We start from the raw sequence: 13,182 nt of genomic DNA, 5'->3' as shown, positions 1-13,182 counted from the left end.
AAACTCAACACAGATGGGAACCTGAACTCAGGACTGAAGCAGGGACCCCGGAGCTGTGAGGAGACGATGCTACCCACTGCATCACCACACTGTTTATAGAGCCAACACATTTACATTTTTGTTTTGTTTTGTTACATTTTTTTGTTACATTTTGAACAGAAAAATAGAAGAAATGGTTAAAGTGGAAAGTCCACACAGAACTTTTATGAGTTTTGAAAATGTGAACATACTGTTGTTAAATGCATGTAACTAATTGTAAAAAATAAAAACTTTAAATATGATGTAATGCAGGAAGTAAAGTTTGTGGTCAGAGTGACATCAGTGACAGAGAGACAGCAGGAAAAGATGTGAAATTCACACACATCTATTTACATCTAAGACCAGAGTGAAGAAGTGACCTACAAGTTACAGGAAGTAACTTTTCTACTATACATTATATGAGTTATTATAGATACATTCACATGATCAAAGCTGAGCAGATTCAAATAAGAACATTATAACACAAGATGTCATGCGTACGTTTACAAGTCTTTTAAGACAGTTTAATTAGAAGAACATGCTGGTCTAAAAATAAACAATTTTTACTAAAAATGACATTAAAATACAAAACCATAAATAAATTACTTGTTAACGTTGTTTCAACGCACATAGATTTGTCTCTAATTAATAAACATTTGACAGTGTTTGGTTTATTTTTTAGAAACATAGCTGAACTCCGGCCTACTGTAAACCCAGTCTGGACAGAAACCACATGAACTAAACACAAAGCAGCTGAACTAAGAACTGGATAATATTCTCTCTCCTTTCTGTAATAGAAAATAAAAAATAACTTCACTCACCTGCAGAGACGTGAAACACGACATACAAAAGATATAAGCACTTCATCATTACTGATTCTTCTGCGCACACACACACCAGTCCCTCTGAGTGAAACACACACACTGACACACTGACTGAGTGTCTCTCTTTATACACTTTGGTTTCCAGGAAACAACAACAACCACTATGTCATTTCTTATTTTATCATTTACTCATTTACTTCATTGCACACATATACAGAAACACACACACACACACACACACACACACACACACCAAACATCTCTTTATGTTATTTGAGGAGACAAGATAAAATAAATAACAAAAACAACAACAACAACAACAACAACAACAATAATAATAATAATAATAATGTGACTTTATTAAGTATATTAAAAGAAAAATTTGACATGAGCTGCAACATTAACTTCACTTTATAACACACAGGAATTCTAGTGTTTGGGACAAAGCTGTAATGTTCATCAGTATATTCACCAGCAAGTGTGTTTCCTGAGACTTACAGGAAGTCATAAAGACACATTTACCACATGTGAGCTGAGGAGAACATAGAGGCTGGTCAAGAGTGATTATGAAAAGTAAGATTAATCAGAAGAGTATAATTTCAATCATTAAAGGCAGGGTCTCCGATTTTTCTGAAATGCTTCAGAAAACTGAGTCAGGACGACAAACAAAACAAAAATCAAAACAAACCTGTAGCCAATGAGCAGAACGGGGCGGGGTGGGGGAAATTCAACTTTACTTAAGAAGCCGAGGCGCTTTTTTCCTTCTCGATAAGTGAGTAACGTTGGTTTTGCTTTGTTACACAGAAATATGTCGTCTATTTCATGATTATGCTTGTCTGTCATATTTGCTTGTTTGTTTATCTGCAATCGTATTGTTCTTCCCTTCAGCTATGATAATAATTTGTTTGATGTTGTTTAATTCTTTAATTTGTTAACAATTTTTTTCCTGTATGGATTACTTCCTGATCTGGGTCCCTCTAATGCTATTTGACTCTTCTTCCTTCTCTCCAAAATTCTGGCATCTCGTGTTCTCAGCCCACTGTTTGTTAAAACTATTACTTAACTCTCATAATCTGACTTGTGTCCTGCGTTTGGGTTCCTCCCACTCACCTCCATCCCACCACTGTCAAAAATTTCACTGTGTTGTTCCAGTGTCAAGAAGCCCCTCTCTGCTGAATCAAATAAAGACAGCACAAAAGAGTCATCTGGAGGAGAGAATGACTTGCTTATGCGCATCACATAAGCGATGAATTGCATAAGATATGTCTTTTTTTAAACAGGCTACAGATGTTACAATTAACAGATGTTTTATAATAGGCCACATTTTAGCAGCTAGTTTTGTTTGTGCCATTGTTACTGTTCAAAAAATAGTCAAATTGATATCAGGTTTGAGGTCTCTGACAATCTTTCATCAATCCAGATGAATCTATATTATATTTGCGTTTTAGACTCCTTTTTATGTTTATGGTGACACCCCCCCCCATCACACACACACAGTAACACCCCCTCTGGTGGTTTGAAAGGGAATTGTCCTAATAGTTCCTTTCAACACACATACATTTTTAAGCATGCATCTACACACACATGCACATATATACACGTTCACACAGACACACACAGAGATCATGTAAGCCACAGACCCTATGGTTTTTATTGAAAAAAGAGACACTTCCTCACACACACTAAAAACATGATTTGTAATATTATCCATCAGCACACATTATTACAATCACATAAATTTGGTTATAAAACCAAGTCAATATTGTGAATCCAGTGCTTACCATGGTATGTATTTAATCTATTGTATGATTTCAGCATTATTCTATATATGTACTACAGATTAATTTGTTACAATGCTGGCGTATTCAGTTTCCTCTTCGACATTGATCTGGACCCGAGCTGCTCCGGCTGTGTGAATGTGGCTTACAGTAGAGTAAGTAACATCAGGCACAGTCTGTGAAAGACAGAAGAGGAAAATTCTACATATAACACTTCTGTTACTTCTACTGTTGTCTCAAAGAAGCAGGTAAAATCCTGTAAAGATGACGCAAATCTCCAAATCTGACTTCTTTATTTATACCATGTGTTGTTCCGTACATTTAAGACTAAAAGATGTCACATGACAATAAAAATACAGCTGAATCCAGGCCTGCATGTACACTAACCTGATCTGTCTGCCTTGGACGTCCTTCAGTAATCACGTTCTTTCCACATTTTCCTCCTAATAAGAAAATACCTCAGAAATCACACATCTAGTGGTAACTACAGACTTTCTCTATTTGAAGAAATCAGAAGTGTGGATGCTGCTGTTCTGCTTCAGCTCACATACATTAACACTGAGTGATGTAGAGAGCCACAGTTTAAACTTTATTCTGCAGTGAAAGTATCTTACTGAATTACTGACAGACTTATTAAGTTACTGATTGATTGTTTTAATCAGTAACTTTATTCTGCAGTGAAAGTATCTTACTGAATTACTGACAGACTTAAGTTACTGATTGATTGTTTTAATCAGATTCACAAAAGAAAATTTGGGGAAATTGTACTAGGAAATCACAAATCAGTTAGTAGTTAATCAAAATCAGTTGTGTGTGTGTATGTGTGTTGTACCTTTGCGTCTCCAACAGAGAAATGCCACAACAAGAACTAAAAATAACAGAAAAGCCACTGCAATCCCGAAAACTATGTAAAAAAAAAAGAAGCAAAAATGTTAATAAATGTAATGATACTATCATCTATTTTCAGTGATGAAAAGTTTTGGCACCCAGAGGGAGGCTGCTTTCTGATTGCCGTTCATCTTGTTCCAGTGTAGTTGAGGATGATGCAGGTGGAGAGTTTGTTGTTTTACTTGGAGGCTGTTCTGATGGAGGTCTTCTGTTTGTTTTCCCTGAGCGTGTTGAAGTTTCTCTTCTTTCTCCTGAAAAGACAAACCTTAATATATATAAAGTCTCTTTTTAATATGGCACATGACACTCACGCTCAGTTATTAATGAAACAATGTCTGTAAAAACTTCTTTAAAATTAAAAGGTAACTATGACACCTACATAAACATCTGACATGAACCTATACATGAAGATTTATAAAGTGTAATAAGTGTCAGCTGATGTAAAGTCAGTGAATTGACAAAGATATCAGATATATTTCTAGATCTTATGTCTCTGACTGCGTATTAGAAGAAAACACAGTCAGATTAAACAACATGACATTGACAGCTTCTGAAGCTTTTATTAATGTTTATGTAGGTTTATGACAATAGTAATGAAGGTGTGTTCTGAAAGCTGTGCTCTCTCTGGTGATGATAATCAGACAGAAATCACATGACACAAAGGTGTTTCTGTGCTGTTACCCTGCTCCTGCTCTGACCTGCACACCAAATAGGTGTCATTTTAATGTGACACACTATGACTCGTAGAGTAAAACCATCAGTTATGGTAAATTTAGTACACATGTTTATTACATATATGACTATAATTAGTTCTTATCAGTTCTGTTTGCACACTAAATATAAACTTTTATTGTGTATTTAAATGCTTTACCTTTAACATTAATCCTGATTTCTCTGTATTCCTTCAATCCAGTGCTGCACCTGTAGACTCTCTGATCCTCTTCTCTCAGGTCAGATATGAGCAGAGACAGATTACCAGGAGAACTGTGATTAAACAGCTGAAATCTGTGATGATAGAGCTTATAATTTAACATGTCAGTCCAGTGTCCTGTTCTGTCTGTTGTCCAGGTGAATATCTGAGGATTGGTGTGCAGGTCAGAGCAGGAGCAGGGTAACAGAACTGAACCACCAGGGTGTCCATTGCTAACTACCTGATGTTTATCACCAGACAGTTCACAGCCTACAGACACAAACATACAAACACTCAGAAACTACTGAATACAATCTAAAGTACAATATTTTCAAATGAACTTAAATATTTAAAATATTTATTCTTTAATCGTCAAATCGTTTATTCTTTTGTGTCAAATTACTGCTGTTGTGTTCACTGTGTGAAAAGATTTAAAAATGTGAACACAGTATTGAGAAATAGATTTTACCAAAAAATTTAAATATAAAAAGAAAAGTTAAATCATTATTTTTGGCACTTTTTCATAGGGCTAAATGGCTCCTTAATGAACTCTTAATAATAAGTGACATGAACCTAAATCAATATTTATAAAGACATGTAGCCTATTTAAAAAGACATGTATCTAATGTATCAGTTGATGTACAGACTGTGTTCAGCAATGTTCATGTTAAATTAATATAAACACCAGGTCTAGTGTGTTATGTAGAGTTTCTTTGACTGTAGATTAGAGTTTTAATGTTTAATGTCATATTAAAATTTATTCTGATGCATCAGATACAGTATTAAGATGAAAAAACTTGACTAGTTGAAAGTGACGTCTAGTGAAGTTTTTATTACTGTTAATGTCTTATGTCAGTTAACATGTAGCTCTATAAACATAAATATAAACTATAATACTATATACTTAATACTGATGTGTCACTATATGACTCCTAAATTAATTCCCCTTAATGGAAAATGGAGTAGACATTTTATTACATATGTAACTATAATTCATTTTAAAGTATGATCAAGGATAATTTTCCACTAAATAAATAAATAAATAAATAAATAAATAAATAAATAAATAAATAAATAAATAAAAAACTTTTATAAACTACACTTTTATTGTGTATTTAAATCATTTACCTTTAACATTAATACTAATGTCTCTTTGTCCCTTCTCAGTGCTGCACCTGTAGTCTACACCATCCTCTATTCTCAGGTCAGATATGAGCAGAGACAGATTACCAGAAGAAATGTTATTAAACAGCTGAAGTCTGCCACGGTAGTGTTCATCATTTAACATGTCATTCAGACCTCCTCTTATGTAGGCCTTCCAGGTGAATGTGTGAGGTTTGGTGTGCAGGTCAGAGCAGGAGCAGAGTAACAGAACTGAACCACCAGGATGTCCATTGTAACGATGTATAGTTTGAGCAGAGAGATCACAGCCTACAGACACAAACATACAAACACTCAGAATCTACTGAATACAACATGAAGTACAATATTTTCAGATGAACTATTAAGGAAATATTTATTCTTCAGTACATTTAATTCATGAATATTGAAATGTAGATTGGCACCAATATGCAAATGAGCTTCATAAATATGTTTATGTATTATATATCTACACATGCAGCATGCTAAAACAACGGGAAAAACTTTACTATGCGACTATAAACACGATTTTAATGAAATTAAGCTGTATTTCAACACCAAGCACTTAAATGGACACCCCCACACTTCATAAGCATGTCATCTGTAGAATTATTTTATCCTGTACTCATCTGTTACATGACACAAACACAACCTTACAAAGATTCCACAGAATCCAATGGTATAAGGATCATCACTGTGTGACCAATATACACAGATATACAAGGAAAAAAACAGAAAGCAACCGAGCAGCCATGGCACCACCTTTACTCTTACTTTTGGTTCAGGACGATAAATCATATTCCAAGAGAAAAACCAAGAGAAAAATCCGGTTGAATTATAAAATTTCACGTCTCTGCCGTCAAAAGAAACCGCTGCTTATTGTCTGTGTCCTTCCTGTAGTTGTATGTGGCTGAACAAAGCCAAACACTCCACTTATTTTGCGCCTTGGCTGATCCATGACACACGGACTTTACTGCTTTAACATTAGATCAGGTTTCAAAACACACGAATCTACAGGCTCAACTAAAATTTAAAGAGGTCCAGTAAGAAAAAATTTCTTAAAGCAAAGGTCCAGAAGATCATAATGTCTAACTAGTAATAATAATATATAAATATTTAAGTAGCCTAGTAGTTGTATCAACATCTGCAAGCAATCAATACCTGACTGGCAAATCAAATATCAAATAATTAAATATTCAGTACAATTCAAAATTTTTTTGACAATATTTATTGCCACGTAACACAGAACTGAACTTATGTATGATTGTAGATATGTATAACCTTCCCTCATTAAATAAATAAAAGTAGAGCTACATTTTAAAATAAGAGAAAATAAGTCAAATATGAAAATCGTGTATGTTTAAATAAAGTGCTTAACTTTCCTTTTTATATCTCACTGAGAGAACTGAGCTCTATCTTGGCTTGCCAGGATGTTAAACCTGGGCTTGAATGGAGTCAGGGCCGCTCTCATACACATGTGGAGGTGCTCATTAGTGAGCCTGGAACCATATTTAGTTTTGATTATGTTCATTGTAGAGAAAGCTGCCTCGCAGTTGTATGTAGAGCCAGACATGGTCAGGATGTATAGGGCTACTTCCCTCAGACCTGGGAAAGCTGTCTCGGGAAAGCTGTCTCAGGGACGCTGTCTTCAGATTTGAGTGGATATGTTTGTTCAAAACCTTTATGTTTTGTCTCATAATGGCGTTTCATAATGGTTTTTCTCAGTTTCTGATACACACTGGTTTAGTGTGAAGTATGAACAGAAATGAGTCTGTACATTCTGGATTAAATGTTTTCGCTGTCCACTTTTCTTTTTTTTTGAAGAGCGCCATTTGTTCTTTATTCTCCCTTTCTCCATCTCACTTGACTGTTTCTCTCCCTTTCTCCGTCTCACTCGACTGTTTCTCTCCCTTGCTCTGTCCCACTCGTCTGTTTCTCTTCCTTTCTCCGTCTCACTCATCTGTTTCTCTCCCTTTCTCCGTCTCTCTCGTCTGTTTCTCTTCCTTTCTCCGTCTCACTCGTCTGTTTCCCTCCCTTTGTTTTCTACATGTATCGCTATTTTTCTTTCATGTGTAACTTTACTCTAATTCTCTCTCATCTGTCTTGCACCGTGGAGTCGCAGGGTTTACTTCAGGAATGCACAGACTTGATTCCCTGAGTGGTATCAAGTGGGATGGTTTAACTTGCATGCAATTGGTCTGTATGTTTCCACTACCACTACCGTAAAGATTGCAAAAGCTGCACCGATTAAGGTAGAAGACCAGGGTGAAGTTGGCCCCCCACCCAACGCAAAACGTCAGCAAAATAGTCTCGTTCGTTTGTGCTGCTTTGTGCTGCAAAAATTTTTGTTTGTGCTGCTTTGGTTTTTTTAGATATTAAAAGAATAATTATAGTAAATTCTATGTCACTCAGCCCCCTCACCTACTCCAAATTTAACCAAAATATTCTCATTCGTTTGTGCTTTGTTTGTGCTGGTTTGTGGTGCTAAAAGTTTCATTTGTGCTGTTTCGGTTTATTAAATATTAAACATTTTATTAGGTGGTCATTCTAAGGTCGAAGCGTCCCGTCAAGTTTTAAATCAGAACCTTTTGTTTTGGCTGTAGGTCCTGGTCAGTATTAGACAGCTTCTTGGTTCGGACCCGGACCACGGTCCGCCTGTTAGTGACCTATGATCTACACCAGGGGTGTCAAACCCAAATTCACAGTGGGACAAAATAAAAAGCTGAGATAAAGTCACAGGCCAACCTGAATATTAACTGAAAAATTAACTGCAACTGATCTGTAATGTTCAACCTTTTTCATATGGAAACAAACTTTAGTTTTGCTTAAACAAAGGATTTGGAACAACCAGAGCTTGATATTACAAACACATAAGAAATTAAATTTGAAATAAAAGACACATCAGTGGTGTTCATTTCACAAACTTTGACCATACACTTTTTGACAAACTCTCCCTCATTAAAGGGCCGGGCAGATTTTGCTGTCTCTGCTGCCACAATAAAGCTTTACAGCCTTTACAGCAGCTTCACTTTTTGATTTTGCTTTCATGAACATAGTCTGCCGGGAAACCAGACTTTTTTTCATCCCCTCCGCCTTCTGGAGCTTCTGCTTTACGTCCAGGTCCTTATACTTCTCATAACGTTTCGTGTCATAGTGTTTTATGTTATATTCTTTCATTACAGACATGTTAGCTCCATTAGCACACAAGACAAACAGGTCTGTCCTTTATATTTGTGAACAGATAATCTGCCTCCCTCCTGTCTTGAAAGCTTCTATTATCCATCTTTCATTTGGCCATTTTTGTGGAGGGTGGAATTAACTTGCCCGATGTGACTGTAACATGGTTGTTAACGACTGTCAACAGAGAATGATGGCATTTACTGTTCGTGACTACATGTCAATACAGTGGCAAGGCATTCTGCAAGGCAATTGGCCCACGGGCCAGAGTTTGACACCCCTGATCTACATGGACAAATTAAAATAAGAAACTTTATATTGACATTTCTTAATAAAGAACTGAATATTTAATGGTGTGTATAAAGTTAAATGTATAAAGGTAAGGCTAAAGTAGAAATCAGCTGTTCTACTTTTTGTTTGCTTAAGAAAAAAACATTTTATTAAAAGACCGCTGTTATGACTTTTGAAAAGGTGAACAAAGTGTTTATGAATTTTACAATTAGTTACATGAAAAAAATAAAGACTTTAAATGTGATGTGATATAGGGAGTGAAGTCGGTCTTCAAAAAGACAGCAGTGACAGAGAGACAGCAGAAAAAGGTGTGAAATTCACAAAAATCTATTTACAGCTAAGACCAGAGAGAAGAAGTGACCTAGAAGTTACATCAGTCCACCAAAACTGCTCATAGAGCCACACATTTGCACTTTTGTAAAATAGTTTACACATTATTGAAAAGTAGAAAATGTTATGAAGATGAACTGGAAATCAGCTAATAATATTATTTTAATCGTTTAATTTACTTTTACAATTGAAATTGAATCTATTTTAGTAAATTGTGTCAAAATAATGAAAAGTGATATATAGGAGAGTCCAAATATACCATTGTTAAGAGTGTTATGTTGTTAAATGCATGTAACTAATTCTAAAAAATAAAAACTAAATATGATGTAGGAAGTGATGAGCAACAGCAGTGACAGAGAGACAGCAGAAAAAGGTTCACAGCTAAGACTTGAGTGACAAAGTGGCCTACAAGTTACAGGAAGTATCCTCCTTATTCATTAGCCCACCTCTCTTCATCAGTACATTTTAGACTGAAGTTAATCAGGAAGAAAAAGTCCACATGATCAAAGCTGAACAGGTCTAAATAAGGACATTATAACACAAGGCATGATGTGAATGTTTACCTTGTGTATAAAGATTAATGCTGTTTTACAATGTACATATCTAATGTTACTAATTAATAAACATTTGGAAGTGTTTGGTTTTTTTTTTTAGAAACAGACCTGAACTCCGGCCTACTGTAAACCCAGTCTGGACAGAAACCACATGAACTAAACACAAAGCAGCTGAAATAAGAACTGGATAATATTCTCTCTCCTTTCTGTAATAGAAAATAAAAAATAACTTCACTCACCTGCAGAGACGTGAAACACGACATACAAAAGATATAAGCACTTCATCATTACTGATTCTTCTGCACACACACACCAGTCCCTCAGTGTGAAACACACACACTGACACACTGATTGAGTGTCTCTCTTTATACACTTTGGATTTCAGGAAACCACAACTACTATGTCATTTCTCATTTTTTTAAAAATATTTTAACACTTGCTCCATTGCACGCTGACACACACACACAACCACACGCTGTAATAAATATAATAAATATAGCTGCAAGCAGCGATGGCGGGCCCTTGCACGTTTTTTTTAGCGCTATACGGTGCCTCCCTGAAAACAATGCACAAGTAGGTGGGCAAGTGCATCAAGTGGGTAAATATCAGTGGAATATTTTATGTTGTTACTGACCCATTTGGGGACTGTGGGTAAATGAAACCCCACATTTTAGACAAACGTCTAAATATGCCTGAAATAAAAGTAAACTTTGACATGATGGCAACGGTGTTTGAGATATCAAAAATCCGTTCGCAATTTCACATTAGATTCAATCGCACGAATCCTCTAGGAGGAGTATTTAAATTTAAAAACTGTGAAAAAATCCATCTTTGTGACCGACACTCTTCCTGGGGCCTGTTGGTGGCGCTATACCCGGGACTCACAATAAGCACATCGATGCGATCGGAATCCTTGGCCGAACATACACACCGCGTGTCATCACAATAAGACATTTTTGGCTTAGATAGAAGATACTTCCTGTATCTCTGAATTCGCCATAACTTAGTCGCCTCGCCATGGCAGCACCGTTCGAGATATCGAAAATACCTTCACAACTTAGCAAGTGCAATGTCTCGGCATCATGTTCACAACGTTTGATGTCAATCGCATGAATTCCCTAGGGGACTATCTAAAAGTTCACCGCATGCAATTATGAAATAATTCAAAATGGCTGACTTCCTGTTGGGCGGAGCTCATAGTTTAGAGCACGAAAGTTGTTCGGGTTGATGAGATCTATATGCATACCAACTCTCGTACATGTGCGTACATAATTGCCAGATCTGTGCACAAATGTTTGTTTTTGCATTACAGGGGGCGCTACAGAGCCTCCCTGCCACGCCCGTATTTCAGCCTTTGCCCAAGCCTAGCATCGCACGACTCTTCTTCTTCTTCTGATTTTTATTGGCGGATGGCAAACCAACTGTAGGTTCATTTACCGCCACCTACTGGACTGGAGTGCGGAGCGCATAATGGTTTGGAAGAAAAATAAATAAATAAATAAATAAATAAAATAAAAATTAATAATACAACTGTATGTTAAATTCTATTGATCAGTTTTGTTTGTTTTAAGAAAATAACTAATTCCTGGAATATCCTAAACTGCTTTGATTCGTTTCCTAATAGAACCCAAAGGGAGAAATCATTTATACCAAACGATCGTAGAGCTTGATTTAATTTATTTCTTGCTCCTGCATATGCATCACACTCTATAAGTACATGCTCTACTGATTGTGCTTGACCACATTTATCACAATTTCCATTTTCATGTTTACCCATTTTATATAGACCCTGATTTAATGCACAATGTCCGAGACGCATCCTTGACATTAAAACATCTTCTTTCCTGTTGCCAAACTTTCTTCTTTCTAGCCCTACGTTCCCCTGAACATGATGAAAGTGTCTACCTTTTGTTCCACTATCCCACACTTTCTGCCATTTCTTTCTTGTTTCTTTTGCAATTATCCCTTTTACCTCTGTTTTACTCATTGGCACTTTAATGTCAATTTGTGCATGCTTTAAGGCCTGTTTAGTGAGATGGTCTACCTCCTCATTTCCTTCCACACCCATATGTGATGGTATCCACAGGAATTTTACCATAATTCCATATTGTCTTATTCTAAATAGACTCTGCATCACTTCAATGATCATATCTTGTCTGGCTGTTGATGTTCCACTTAGCAAGCTATTCAAAACTGAAAGGGAATCTGTACAAATGACTGTTTTTGTACACTTCCTCTATCCACTGGAGTGCTAGAAATATTGCTGTTATCTCTGCAGTAAAAACCGCGTTTGTATATTTTGACTTTGAATTGGGGAATATATACTGCTGATCCTGTTCTTCCAGATTCAGGATCTTTGGAGCCATCTGTGTATACTTGTAATATGCTGAAATATGACTGTTCGATGTATTGTTGCATTGCTATATTTGTTAACATATTTCTTTCTTTATGTTTGTCTTTGTATAGCTTAGTGTCAACTACTGGCAAAGGGAAAAGCCAAGGAGGAATTGCTGAAGTTGCTACAGAACGAGCAATATTGATGGCACTAATTCCCATATTCTGTGCTTCCTCATTTGCAGTCCATCCAAAGCTTGATAGTCTTTTATACTCATATTCCCAGCAATTCTTTAAAACATTTTTAACTGGATGACTATCCAAGTGTCCCTTTACTGTGATCCAATATCTCATCTTTAATTTGAGCCTTCGGATTTCCAGAGGCATTTCACCCATCTCTACTTGTACTGCTGTTATTGGAGATGTTCTTATTGCTCCACAACATATTCGCATAGCTTGTGATTGGATTGCCTCAATCTTTAACAGGTGTGTTTTAGATGCAGAACTATACACCATACTGCCATAGTCAATAGCTGCTCTTATCAGTGCACAATAAATCATTTTAAGAGACTGACGACATACCCCCCATTCAACTCCTGATAAACACCTTGTTACATTTATCGTCTTTTACCTTTGTCTATCATTTTCTGAATATGAGCTCTAAAATCCAATTTTGAGTCCATCCACATTCCCAGAAATCTAATTACTGACACCTGCTCCAATTGCTGGTCATACATTTTAATATTCATTATTGGATTGATATTCCTTTTTGTAAAACAGATCACCTGAGTTTTTGCTACAGAGAAACGGAAACCCCATTCATTAGCCCAATTTTCTACTTTCTTAACAGCATTCTGCATACACTTTTCCACATGCCCCACATTGCGGCCCCTTTTCCACAGCGCGCCGTCATCTGCATACATAGATCTTCCTATCCC

The 13,182-nt window shown here is 36.2% G+C and overlaps 1 protein-coding gene across 1 annotated transcript in view; it reads right to left on the bottom strand.

Annotated features, from left to right (window-relative positions):
* Nucleotides 1-13,182, bottom strand: part of LOC113640723 — a 137,919-nt gene that overhangs the window by 81,623 nt on the left and 43,114 nt on the right. The window lies entirely within an intron of this gene.

The sequence above is a fragment of the Tachysurus fulvidraco genome, chromosome 9 (genome assembly GCF_022655615.1).
Source record: "Tachysurus fulvidraco isolate hzauxx_2018 chromosome 9, HZAU_PFXX_2.0, whole genome shotgun sequence".
NCBI classification, from domain to species: domain Eukaryota; kingdom Metazoa; phylum Chordata; class Actinopteri; order Siluriformes; family Bagridae; genus Tachysurus; species Tachysurus fulvidraco.
This window is presented reverse-complemented; position numbering and strand designations above follow the sequence as displayed.